This window comes from Enhydra lutris, unplaced genomic scaffold (genome assembly GCF_002288905.1).
Source record: "Enhydra lutris kenyoni isolate GAN:26980312 unplaced genomic scaffold, ASM228890v2 scaffoldscaffold22, whole genome shotgun sequence".
Lineage (NCBI taxonomy): Eukaryota > Metazoa > Chordata > Mammalia > Carnivora > Mustelidae > Enhydra > Enhydra lutris.
This window is the reverse complement of record NW_019154106.1, coordinates 43,966,323-43,980,925: the sequence shown is the minus strand read 5'-3', so window position 1 is coordinate 43,980,925 and position 14,603 is coordinate 43,966,323.

The window sequence follows — 14,603 nt, the reverse complement described above, 5'->3', positions numbered from 1 at the left end:
AAGTGCTGTAGGCTTTGAAGAGAGAGGCACAGGTGGTATGGGGACATGTGACTGCTAGAGGAGACGAAGGTAACAGCAAGACTAGGGCCACTGGGAAAGAGGGGCCTCTTCTTCAGTTCTGCCTTCATTAGTTATCAGCTTTGTGGTTTGGACACATTATTTTATTTCTCTGGGAAATAGGTATCATCACACAGGAATACTGTGAAGAGCAAATAAAACAACACTGGGAGGTTTCTGGCACGTGGTCTGTGCTGGGAAAGGGCACTCCTCACTAGGGCCCTAGGGATCCTCACTGTGGTGGAGTATGTGATTCCCTAAGTCCTGCCAGCCTTCTTGGGGATTGCCTTGGTGGGAAGACACTGCCTCTTCAAGGGCAGCCTGCTTCCAATGACTGAGGCCCTAGAGGACCCTTCCTCTAACTGGAGATGACTCTGAAGGGCCAGGCCAGCTCCAGAGCTTCTCATGGGTTCACTTGAGGTCTTTATCAGGCCTGCACTATAGCTCAGCATCTGCCGCCATCCCTCCCTGCTTCCTTCACCTCCTGTATCAGTCAGCTCAGGCTGCCATAATGGAATGCCACCAACTGCTGGCTTCAACAACAGAAATTTGTGACCTCCCAGTTCAGGAGGCTATACATCCAATGTCCGGGTGCTGGCATGGTTAGTTTCTGCTGAGTCTTCTCATCCTGACTTCCAACAGTTACCTTCTTGCCATGTCCTCACATGGCCTTTCCTCTGTGCTCACATGGAAGGAGAGAGCTCCAGTGTTTCTTCCCCTTCTGATAAGGACACCAGCCTTGTCAGGTGAGGGTCCCACCCCCACGACTTCATTTAACCTTAAGTACCTCCTTTAAAGCCCTGTATCCAAAAACAGCCCCATTGGGGTTTAGGCCTTTAACATATGAAGTTTGGAGGGACACAGTTCTCTTTTTTTATAGGTGTGGGCCTAAAACACATGTAATAACCTTCTTCTACAGATATCTGCCTCAGGGTTTGCTTTCTGAAGAACCTGAGCAGTGGACACACTCCTAAATCATCTTAGCACCCCTAGTACCTAGAACATAGTAGTTACTCAATCAGTATTTATTGAATGAATTCATAGTGTGAAGGATTACGTAGCACCACTATTTGTAATGGTTGGAAAGAGTAAAAATCCATCTGTTCTCATACAATGGGTTTTTATTTAACTATTCATATGCACAGGTACAACGAACTCCAGCACAGTGATCATGGGGTCAAATCCTTTACTTACGGAGTTAGGAAAAAGGTCATCAGACTGGTGTAGGTTCCAGTTAGGAATGTCTGAAAGGAAGACTGGAGAAAGAAGTTCCTCTATCAACTGCTTTCTCTAAGCCAGTGTTGTGCCAGAAATCTTGTTGGCATTTATCTTCCTACATACTTTGTCCAACTGCCCTAGAAAGTAGGAACCTTTGTTAACGCCACTTGACAGATTGAGAAACTGAGGCTTTCTTCCCATGGCCAGCCAACAGCAATTGAGAGTTAATGCTTGCCCGGCACCAAAGTCCCTGAGAGGAGAGTGGGACGCCCCCCCCCCCCGCCCACAATTCCACTGCCTTTCATCAGAGGCACCTGCTCCCAGGCTGCTCCCATTACCTCCTGCCTCTCTTCGTTGGTAGTGACAGGCCTGCCCACTCTCTCCCTCCCCATCGTCTGTGCACAGGCCCCATCCCAGCTGCTGTTTCCCAGAGGCCTTTGCAATGCTGAGGAACCAGACCTCTGGGGCTAAGTCTGACACTGGAAGTTAATGATTATCAGTTGAGACAAAACACTTGTTTACATGTTGCCATCATTAGAGGTTCCAGCCTTACCTCTGCTGGGCCTCCTGCCAGATGTTCGGAGGGGCTTTTCACAAGCTGTGCAGTTTACTAAATACAAAAGCACTCACATTAAGGCATTTTAGTATTAGGCAGTACAATTCTGATAATGGGTAATTTGAATTTCTTTATGTGGAGCAAAAGGGACCAAGACATTCTTAGAATTTGCTCAGCTGGGACACACAGATGGTTGTGGGACACATGGGGATTGTCTTCTTGAACCCCCACTGAGGAAAGCAGTTTTGTTCAATGATCCTTTGAGCTTTGTGTCTGGCTCCTGGGGGATGCTGAAGCAACTCTTCCTGGGGAAACCGGTGGTGGCAGGGGGTGGGGGGGGGTGGTTCCTAGGACAGGAATATTTGTACTTGATGCTGGAGGATAGTTTTTGTTTCCCAGGTAGAAAGAAGGGTTGGGGAAGAGCTTTCCGGAGGAGAGAACAGCACAGGCAAAGAACGGAGGCATGGAAGTCTGTCTTGTTGAGGACAGACAGCAGCTCCCATGACACTCAGCACTGGCTAGTGTCTGGCTAGTGGCCCTCCACACCTGTGGTTCTCAGCTCCACCGAAATATCAGGATCATCGGAGGAACCTTAAAAAATTGTCCAGTCCTCCTCTCTAGGTCCTAGTTTAATTAGGATCCAGATTTAATTAGTCTGGGATTGCATTTGAACATCAGTTGGTTTGAAAAGTTCTCCAGATCCTTCTAACATACAGCCAAAGTAGAGAGGGATCTTTACCTCCCAGTGGTTTCTCACTGTCCCAATGTTGAGACAAATGTATCGGGGAGAAACTTTAGTCAACTTCTCGAATTTGTTACTGAGAGTGACTGAAGTGTAAGCTGGGGCTTCCCGAGTGCTCAGCCTCGAGGGCAAACATTTCCCTTTGGGCTAGAGAGGCATATGAGGCCCCCCCTTTCCTGTGAGAGCCCATTAGGGAAAGAACGACTTGCACAAAGAGCTCAACTTTGACCAGACCCGGACTGCATCAATCAAATAAGTAAACAAATACCGATAGGGCCCCCGTGCCTTTACCTACAACTCTCCTTCTGCTCACTTTTCTGGATGAAAAAAAAAAATGGTAAATTATTCAAGGTTGGGGAGAGCAGGTTTTGTAACTGTGAATTGTAAGACGGCTGAATAAGAAACTATAGTAGCCTATACATATTTTATCCTTATTTTTTTCACTCCCTTGCAGAAGAAGATTTCAGTTTTCGTTTCTCCCAAGCAGGACTGCTCACTTTGACATTCCCCGGGTGTCTGTAGTACTAGGCAATAATTAAATATCAGGTGCGTAAGTTGGTCTTTAATTTGACATATGTGCTCCAGGCAATACGGCACGCAGTGCCATGTGGGAGTGTAATTGCTAAGGAATAAAATCTTGTAGCGAGTGAGATCATTGTATCAGGTACGGTGTGACAGCTCATTTGATCATTATGCCCAGGCTAAAGAGTTTGCCTAATTAGTTTCCATTAAAACTCACCCTTTAATCAAGAGTTATTCTTGCATAAAGAATGTCACTCGGTCCAGATGAATGAACAATGGTTTCCCCTCGAGATTGGACTCTCGGCTGCGCGGGGATGCCATATGTCTTTTCAAACAATCCACACCCGGCCCTCAGCTGGGAAGCCTGAGCTGGAATGGCTGGTATGAATGGAGAGGAGGAAAGGCATTGGGAGGGGAGAACTGGATGCTGCTGGCCCTGGTAGATGGGGCTTAGGTCTTGGGGAAGCCCCCTGCCAGTCACAGAGACCTGGGGTTTTAGAGTCTTCTATGTGCAGGGAGAATGGGGACCTCAGAGGGGAAGTCACTTCGTCATGGTCCCACAGCGAGTTGTGGCAAAGCTCCTGCTGGGACCTAGTCCTTCTGACTTGCAGGCCAGAGCTCTTTATTCATCAAACAGCGACCTTAATTCTCAAGCTTCTTAGCACAGAGGACACGGACCTCTCCTTCCTAACACACTCTGAGCACCAGGCTTTGAGAGAGCAAGAGTGAGAATGAGTGCTGGCTACACTTGGCACTCAGTGTTGTTTCATTTCCCTTTTCTAGGCTCTGGGACCAACCTACTTTCCATAGAAATCCTGGCTCTGTCCTTTAATAGTTATATGACCTTTGGCAAGTCTCTTAACCTCTTTAAAAATTTTTTTTTTTAACCTTCAGGGTAGAAGTAATGATATCTTCTGGATAAAAGGATGCTTCTCTGCATCCCTAGAATTTAGGGACACCTCTTCCCAATTTGGGTTTCCCAGGCAACTGTATTACTCCTGTATTCCTGCATTCCAGGACGGGCTGAAAATCCAAAGAATTCAGACCTTTGATAGTCTGGGTCTAAGGGTGGTTTATCTTCACCAGGTGATTGACAAAAGCAACTCGAGATGGGATTCAGATCCCATCTGAGGGAAGCTAGTGTGTTAGCAGTGTTTAGGTGGGAGAAGATGCCTCAGCTGAACTGGGGGTCTAATAGAGGAAGAAGCAAGTCAGTGTGACCATGGGCCTTCCAGTGGCCTCTCCCAGCCAGGGATGCCCCAGTTCTTTTTTTTTTTTTTTTTTTTAATATTTTATTTATTTATTTGACAGAGATCACAAGTAAGCAGAGAGGCAGGCAGAGAGGAAGGGAAGCAGGCTCCACGCTGAGCAGAGAGCCCGATGCGGGGCTCGATCACAGGACCCTGGGATCATGACCTGAGCCGAAGGCAGAGGCTTTAAGCCACTGAGCCACCCAGGCGCCCCGGGATGCCCCAGTTATTCAGGGAAATATTTCCACCAACATTGCAAGGGGCCTTATTGCTGTGACTCCGCCCACTCCCTCGAATGCCCCTGCCTCCAGGTGCTGATGATTGCCAAATTCGTGTGATGGGCCTTGGTCGTCTTCTTTGAACCCTGAACTTCTAGTAGTCAGCCCAACACTCCGTGCTTCGGAACAACCCGTTGGATCCTCAACTCATGGCTCACCTACTCCTCAGCCTCATTTACGTATTGTGGGGTTGTTTTTTTTTAACCCACTTTGCCAAACCCTGAGACATCCAAGCTGAGTAAACTCAGGATGTGTGTTGCAGTGAAAGAGAGTGAGCTCCCCCCCATCGGAGGCCTGACCCGGGGCCATTCACTCAAGCTATCGGGGCTTGACTTGGTTTCCCCAGATGTAAAATGGGACACAATTATGCTACATACCTCCCTGGAATCCTCCCAATCTGATTCTTGGCTGTCTTTCAACATTAGCCTTCATTACTTTCCTCCAACTAGCCTTTGCTCCAGACAAACCAGCCTCTCTGCTCTTCCCAAATCACAGTGATTATGTTTATTCACACCTCCATGCATCTGCACACACCAGTGTTTTCTGCCTGAAATGTTTCTCCTTTCCATACCCACCTGGCGAGCTCCTACCATTCTTTATGTCCCAGTTCAAGAGTTCTCTTCCTTAAGCTTTTCTTGGGTTTCCCAGGTAAGGGTAAGGACTCTCTTTACTGTCTCATGGTACTTTTCTACCTATATCCCCCATAGTCTATTCTATTTTTAATATCTTTTAGCATTCCTTTTATATTTTCTACGGTTTCCTCAGTCTGATTTTCTAATTTACCGCTTGATTTTTCTTCAAATTTATCTTGCCATTTATCTCACTGTTTACTTAAGTTATTGAGATTTCTTATACTTCCATTTCCACTTGGTATCTCATACTGAATTCTTGTTCTTGCTTCATTTTCCTACTATGTCGGCCCTTGTCTCCTGGAGTGTCTTTGGCATGGTGATTTTACAGTTTTGGATCATTTGTTTCAATAAATCTGCTTTCAGTGTTGTTCTGTGGGTTGCCTTTCTTTATAGTAATTATATCCTCAAATCTAGTTATTTTGGTTTATGAGTCATGTTTCCCTGAGGCTATTGCTCATCGACTTTCTTTGGTAATGCGCAGTAGGGAAAGAGGGTAAGTTCAAGTGTTTGTCTCCGTGGGTTTAAGGTGGGGGAACAGATGAGTCCCAGGGCAGAATGTCAGGGTCCCTTAGGCCCACTGGCTAGGGTTTTACTGTTAAGCCTGTAGGCTGAAGAGGCATGGAGAGACGACGGTCTCCACAGGTTGTGTCCACCAGGCCTGGGTTTGGAGGAGATGCCTGGAGGTGTCAAAGCCTAAGGACTGCAGAGCAGACCCAACCTATTTTTATCAACTTTTTTTTTTCTTAAGACTTTTTTATAGCAGTTTTATGTTCACAACAAAGTTAAGAGGTTTCCCATAAAGAGATACAGAGATTTCCCATAAACTGCCTACCCCCACATATGCAGAGCATTCCCGGTGATCAACATCACTCACCAGAATGGTGCACTTGTCAAACTGATGAACCTACATTGACCCATGTTAAGGCCCGAAGTCCATGGTGTACTTTAGGGTTCACTCTTGGGGTTGTACATTCTATGGGTTTGGGCAAATGCATAATGACACCTATCCATCATTACTGTATCATACTAAGTATTTGCAATGCTGTAAAGATGCTCTATTTATCCCTTTCCCCTTCCTGCCCCACCAGCAACCAGTCAACTTTTTCCTGTTTCCCTAGTTTTGCCTTTTCCAGGAGGTCATACAGTCAGAATCATACAGTACATGGCCTTTTCAGAGTAGCCTCTTTCACTTAGTAATATGCATTTAAAGTTCCTCCATGTCTTCTCATGACCTGATAACCTTATTTCTTTTTAGTGCTGAATGATAGCCCATTGTCTGGATGTACCACAATTCATTTATCTATTTACCTAATGAAGGACATTGTGGTTACTTCCAGGTTTTGGCAATTATGAATAAAGCTATTAACATTCATATGGAGGGTTTTGTGAGGACAAAACCTTAGATAAGTATCAAGGAGTATGGTTGTTCAGTCATATGTTAAGAGTATGGTTAGTTTTATTAATAGACCACCGAACCCTTTTCCAAAATGGTTAAACCATTTTCCTTTTTCCCACCAGCCATGTATGAGAATTCTTGTTGCTCTGTATTCTCATCAGCACTTGGTGTTGTCGGTGTTCTGGATTTTGGCCATTCTGATAGGTATGTCTCGTTGTTTTAATTCATCAACTCTTTACCCTAGCAGGGCTTTCCCTTTGCCGTATGTTGGCTTGGCTGGGATATGAAGGGCAGATGATGGTTTGTTCAAGGCAGGGCAGAGGGAGGTGAGAGCAGAACTCCAAAGCTTTCTTCCCACATGTTGGCTGCTATAATCTCTGGGCGCTCTGAGCTTCAAACTGCAGCGACCCACCTTCCAGATATGTGACTTCCAGGCACCATTCCCAGGGAGCTCATGTTTTGATATTATTTTTGTTGTTAGTTCATGGACTCTATATTTTTCTCTTATTTCTACACATTTTTTTGTGTTAATTTTGGTGGAAGGAGAGGAAACAAGTCAACCAGTGTAGCAGAAACCAAAATTGTATGTATCATGACACTTGATATAATATCTTTAAATGCACATATCGCATTGGTTGGATGGCCTCGTGGTTAAATACGAGGACTCTGAAGTTAGGCTGCTTAAGTTTTATTTTACTTCAAAAAAAGGTAAAATAAACTTCACAGAGAGATCATTTACATCAAATAAATTCACCAATTTTAAGGGTACAATATGGTGACTTTTAACAAATACATATACCCATGTAACTACTACCACAATCTAAATATTGAATATTTCCACCACTTCAAAATTCCCTCGTGCCCCTTCCCAGTCAATATCCACTCTGTGCCCTAGCCCCAGGCAAATGCTGATCTGCTTTCTTACACTGTCCATTAGTGTTCTTTTTCTAAAGTTGCATACAAATGGAATCAGAGTGCATTGTGCTCCTTTGTGTCTGGCTTCTTCTGCTCAGCATGAAATCTTTGTGACTCACCCTTGTCCTATCAGTAACTTATGGCTCTTTGCTGCCAAGTGGCATTCTGTTGTTTGAAGGCAAAACGATTTGTTCATCCATGTTCCTCCTGATAGACCTTAGCGTTATTTCCTGCTCTTGGCAATTCTGAATTCCTGGTCTGCACCTTTTTAGCTGTACAACCTTGAGCAATTTCCTCCTTTTTGTTTCAATTTCTCCATGTGAAATGGGGATAATCATAGTCCCTAGCTTATACAATTATTGTGCTTATCAGATGAGTTAATAATACAAAATTCTGTCTCTGGCACAGAGGACTCAACGAATGCTACTATTGGAACTGTGTGTTGTACTTTTGTCTTCCCACTGGAGCGCTAGTTCTTTGAAAGCAAGAACTGTTTTATTCTTTAGAACCTCCGATCCTAGATCAGTGCCTAGCATTCCTTCCCCTCTCAATTCTTCAATCACTCTCCACTCAGGAGGTCTTAACTGAGACTTACTGCGTACTACATGCCACGCTGGTTGCATGGGATGATAGCACCTGGTATCACAAGAGCTTCAAGCCTAAAGCGAAAGACAGACAAAGCAGGTCACTACAATAGGGCAGATAAGGGAGCCCAGGGGCTGAGTGTGCCCTAACCAGAGCTGGGAAGGAGCAGGGAAGAAAGTGGTGGCTCAACAAATGCATAAGGGAAGAATGAGAATTCCTTCCCTTGGGGGCTGTGGGGAGAGAGGGAAGAGTCTGACAGGTATAGGAATGGTCTATACTAAGGCTCAGAGCAAGAAAGGGCCTGAGTAAGAAAAGGTATAGTGTAAAGGTTTGATGATAGAGTGCATAACAGAGCTATCGCAGGAGGCCAGGAAAGAGCTATCCAAAACCATGATGTAGGAATGGATTTGGGGCTGTAGCAGATGAGAGATCTTGATGAGATAGAAATTATGGCATAATGGCATGAATGCAGTGGGAAGAGGGTGTGGTCAAGGTGATTGGGAAGGTGGAACTGTCATTAAATACCCGATGTTAGGAGAGAAGCAGTTTATTGTGGTAGTGATGGGCTAGCTACCTTTCTGGGGGAAATTGAGGCATTGGTGAGTTCCCTACATTGAGGTACTGGGGGAACTTAGGGGAGAAGTCAGAGATGGAGAAAGCTGAGTGGAGAGAAGCAAGCGCTGCCCCCCTCCCCACCCCAATGAAACACCTGTCCAGGTGTCTGATGAAATAGGGGGCAGCGGGCTCATAGGCTTCTATCTGCACACATTGATCCCTGGCATTTGGGAAAGAGCCTATTTGTAAAGAGAGGAGAAGCAGCAAAGGCAACCTTGTTCCACATCTGCCAAGACCCCTGAGCCCTGGCCCAGCCTCAGTGAATCATACCCAAGACCTGCAGAAAGACAGACAAGGAAACTTGGTCTTAGTAACCAGTTTATGAGGCTTAGTTACAAACAGCACTGTTTGGAGGTTTGGGAAATGAAGAATGAAAGAATGGTGAGAGGGGCCTTTAAAAAAAAAAAAAAAACTTTTTAAGATTTTATTTATTTATTTGACACAGAAAGAGAGATCACAAGTAGGCAGAGAGAAAGGGGGAAGCAGGCTCCCCGCTGAGCAGAGACCCCCCCCAATGTGGGGCCCAGGGCCCTGAGATCATGACCTGAGCTGAAGGCAGAGGCTTAACCCACTGAGCCACCCAGGCACTCCATCCAAAAACTTTTTATTTTGAATAATTACTGATTAATAGAAGAGTCGCAAAAATAGTATGAAGAATTTTCTATGACACCAAATTCAGCTCCTGCCTAAAAATTTGCATGTGATTTTTCAGACCAACCACAGGCAATACAAAGGCTTTCTGGGGCTACATCACAGAGGATGCGGGGTGAAGGGGTACAGCCCCCACCAGACTTCTGGTGTGCAGCCAGTCACCATCTTTCCCATATTTTGGTTCCTAGCCCGGGCACCTTCCTTCCCACTCAGGAAAGTGCTCTTTATCCTAGGGAGGAGGGAGAAACTTGAAGACACTTTTCCATTCTGACTCAATACCCAGTATTTTTTTACTCCTAACCCTCCCTTGGACCCCAGAGTCCATCAAACTGCCTGGGACTTTGGCTTAGGCTCCCTCAGTGGTGAAATGACCCCCACTTCTGCACTGATTCCCCTGACCTTCAACCAGAGCAGTGTTCCATGGGGCAAAATGTAATGTGGAAGTCACTGTTTTCTCATCAGGGGCCCTGATGCCTGACGCTCAGCTCTCTCCTGCAGCTCAGCTGAGCTCCTGTCCCATGCCCTTCACCCTGCTTCCTAGATGCAGGGCTAACTCCACGGGCAGTCTCCCTAGACCCCCAGAAGAGTTGGTTTTATTCTCTGCTGTTGCTGTTTTGAAATCTTAATGATTTTGACTCCACATTTTCATTTTATACTGGGCCCACCAAATTAAGTAGTCGGCCCCATGGTGAGGTTCACACCTTACACAGCCATGGTACTTTTATCAAAACTCAGAAATTAACATTAGTACAATACTGTCAACTAAACTATAGACTTTATTTTGATTTTACCAGTTTTTCTACTAATGTCCTTTTTCTGCTCCGAATCCAATCCAGGATGCCGGACTATATTTAGTTGTCCTGTCTCCTAGTCTCTTCTAACCCGTGGCAGTTATTTGCTTTTCCTTTGTCTTTGACCTTGAAAGTTTTGAGGGGATGGCATCTGGGTGGATCAGTTGGTTAAACCTATGCCTTCAGCTTAAGTCATGATCTCAGGGTCCTGCGATCCATCCTCACATGGGGCTCCTTGCTCAGCGGGGAGTCTGCTTCTCCATCTGCCTCTGCCTCTCCCCTCTGCTTTCAAATAAATAAATAAATTTTGGGGCACCTGGGTGGCTCAGTGGGTTAAAGCCTCTGCCTTCGGCTCAGGTCATAATCCCAGGGTCCTGGGATCGAGCCCCACATCAGGCTCTCTGCTCCGCAAGCAGCCTGTTTCCTCCTCTCTCTGCCTGCCTCTCTGCCTACTTGTGATCTCTGTCTGTCAAATAAATAAATAAAATCTTTAAATAAATAAATAAAAAAATATATATACATATATATATATATATATATATATATATATATATTTTTTTTTTTTTTTTTTTTTTTTTTAAGAAAGTGTTGAGGAATCCTGGCCAGCTATTTTGTTGGATGTCCCACAATCTACAGTTTGGGCTATCTTTTCTCTTGATCAGACTGAGGTTATGGGTTTGGGGGAAAAATACCGCAGAGCTGAAATGCCCTCAGCACCCTGGGTCTGGAGGTACACGGTATCGGCATGGCTCCTCTCTGGTTTGACCGTGACCTCTGGATGAGTGTTGTGTCTGCCAGGTTTCTCCTCTGTGTAGTTATCGTGTTTTCCCATTCCATACTCTTTGTTCCTGAGTCATTAAATCCAGCCCACCTCCTGGAGGGAAGAATAGCAAACAATTTGTGAACAAATGTTAAAAGTACACCAGCAATAAATAAATATTTGAAAGAGAAACTTTGAGACTATGCAAATATCCTATTTTTCCTTAATGTTTCACCTGCTATTTTTAGCATTTATCTTGCCTGCAGCAGTTATTACCGTGACAGTGGTGGTGTTCTAAGGGCGATCTTTTATTTCAAGAGGGGTCTTTTAGAGTGATGGTGCTCACCTCATTTGTGTATTGATTTGTTAATTTTCCAGAACTAATAAAGCCTGCAGGCTGCGCTTTGCACCCTGCCTGCCCCCTTTAGGTTCTCAATGAACCTCTGTACAATTGAGCAGAGTTGAGTCGCTTTTATTGGAGGATGCTTAAGATAGCATCAGGCATAACTGGGTCGGGGTTCACACAGTGTGGTCCGACCAGCTGCATGAGCGTGACCTGGGAACTTTTTGAAATGTGAATTAGCAAGCCCCACTCCAGTCCTCTTGAGTCAGAAGTTCTAGTGGTGGGTCCAGCAGTCTGGGTTTCAACAAGCCTTCCAGGTGATTCCAATCTCCACGAAAGTTTGAAAGCCACTGATCTAGGGGAGCCTTTAATCAGTAACTTCATGTATATCTTAATTCATTCACAATCACAATTCCCATTCAACACAATCCCGTTGAAACTGTTCTTTCCTAGAGTTGTGAATGGCTGTTTTACAGACCAATGAATGAACTGATTGATTGTTTAAATCAGTATGGACGGAGTGTCCACTCTGTGCTGGGCATTGTGCTCCATCCTTGAGAAGTTCATGGTTCAGTGTGTGAAATGGTATGAAAACCCGAATGAATGACATGTTTCGTCTCTAATAGTCAGTTGGGCAAAATTCTATGGAATTTTGCTCATCATCTCCTCATGCCCATCATATTTTGAGAATTTGTCATATTCCAGGAGTTTTATGTACAATATATTTAATTAATCTCTACAAAATTGAGAAAGGAAGATACCAACTGAGTACGTGAGAAGTAAAGCATTTTGCTTAAAGAGCTTGGAAGTGTCAGGAGTGGAGGTTGGCCGCTCATCCTGCTGTCCCCGGGCATTCTCTTTTCCTCGCCAATCTGCTCTGCCCCGGCGGGGGGGGGGGGGTAACTAGTTCAGTTTAGGGGGGGGTGGGGGTGTAGTCTGTGAGTGGGGCTGAGATCAATGGGAGTTTTTCAGGTGGCAAAAGTGGGCAAGGAACTCCAGGCAGAGGGAATCTGTTAAGAAAAAGACACAGATTCATGGAAATATGGAGCCTGCTGACTCCAGGTAGGCGGTGCCCGTGAGCTCGTGGAAGATGAGGGAAGTGGGGGCTAGAAGGAAGCCAAAAGGTAGGCTGAGCCCCGTGAGGAGAGCAGCTCTGGTGCCTGGGGATGCACCTCCTGCTCCTTGCTGTGGATTGACTTCCGGGGGACGCAGAGCACCAATTACACCCGAGTGTCCCTAGAGAGCAGTGGTCTAGAAGCCTGGTTAATAACCCAGGCCCTGGTGTCATAGGGACCGTATCTCCTTCGGCTCACAGTGCAGCGCTGAACTTGTTGCTGTTAACCTCTCCTTCCTCATCTGTAAGACAGACAGTAATGATCACACCATTGACCCAGTACTTACCATGTGTCATTCACTTTCACACGAGCTCACCCGTTTACTTGTCAAGACTGTGTCATGGAATCAGTAATGTTATTGCTCTCATTTTACAGAGAGAAGGCAGACATGGGCAAGAGTAAGTCCTCAGAGCTATTAAGCAGGGTGGATGGGATTCAAATGCAGCCTGTCTCTGGAGCCCACCTTTTAACCTGTCTGAGCTTGTAGGGTTTCTGAAGGATGAACTTCAGACACTGTATGGAAAACACTCAGGGCTGTGTTGCAGCCACAGGGAGACCTGGTGGATGGTAACGGTGAGTTGTGGTAACCCACAGGGGTTCCCTGGGGATCTGTGGGGGCTGGGAGCCCTGTGTTCTGTCACCTGCAGCAATCTGTTCGGGTCTCCCACATGTTTTAGGGCTGTGATAGTCTCTTGTCACCTCTGTTCAGGGGATGCTCAGAGAGACCTACTTTCCCTAGGATGGGCCCATTCTAAGTGAACACCAGGTGTGAAATCCGAGGATCTGTGAAGAAAAGGAGGCACCATGAAATGACTCAAGAATCAGGAGGTCCTGGTTATAGGCTGAATTGCGTCCCTAAGCCTTTGTGACTTTGGGCAAAGGTTCTTCTGCCACCAGGATCTCAATTTCCTTATTCATGACAGGAGGAGCTCGGGTCTTATTTCCTCTGAGTTTCCTCTTGTGTCCATTTCTCTTTCTGAGCCTGACTGTCCTTTTCATTGAGGGATTGGCCCCCAGTTATTGGGGCAGTTCCTCCTTCCTGGATTATGTGCCAGCCTCATTACACTTAATTAACGCTTAGTGAACATTCCCAGCGATATTAAGCCTCTCATTTATGGGACTCATGTGTAGCCATCACCAGTGTACGGGATGCTCGGTGTCATTCACTGGGACTAAAAAAGTTCAGAATTGAATTGGACTTACCCTGCCATCATGCTGACTTTTGCATCTAGAATGTTTCTGAAGAATGAGCAGGCACATAAAAATAGTGAAAGGGATCAAGAAGAAACCCATGAACCACCTTAAAACGATCCAGTTTCATGATTTGCAACTCTCTTTTTTTCCATTTAAGCAAAATACTAGAAGCCACTTCAAATTCCTATTTGAAAAAGGTATAGTAATAGAATTAAATCAGTGAACTTATTAAATATATTCTTTGTCCATTAAAGCAGGTTTTAAAAGGACTCATGATAGGCAAGCCTTAGTTATCATAGTTTGGGTTTCCTCTAAATTCTTGGAAGAAATAATAGATTTATTCTCACAGCCTCTGTAATTGCAGTTTTGGCTGAAGAAACAGTGGCCATCCCTGATGTCAGCAGCAGTTAAAGAAATTTGGGGCCTCCCTAAGATGGGCTTAGACTACTTGAACGTCCCATTATGGCACACTCTTTTCCCAAGTCTGTCTTGGCCCTCACAGATGGCAAGGCCCAGCCACCCCTTGGAGGTGGGTGGTGGTGGGAGCGATTTTCTCCCCACTTATCTCTTCAATATCAGCAATTTCTGTGTGTTCCTGACAGCGGTGGATGTCATGCTGGGTAATCCTCTTCCTGTTGTGAAGGGATCTAAGCAATTATCAGTGAAGTAGTCATGAAAGATCCAAGGGGAAAAGACCTTTTATCAGAAAAAAATAATACCTGAGGAAAAAAAAAACCCCAAACCCAAAACAAAAACCACACTTTGAGAAAAAGAAGACATTTTTTTCTCTTTATAGGTTATGTTGTGGTTTTGAATGTGGGTGGGAATGTATGTTTTAAAAGTCTTATCAGTATTGGTATTAATGAATTAGTTTTACTTCAAGGGCAGCCCTTGTCTCATTACAGAGTTAGGGGAGATGATTAAAAAAAAAAATCACCTTTCTTCCTTCTCTTCCATTGACCCTCACAATACTAATATCCCCT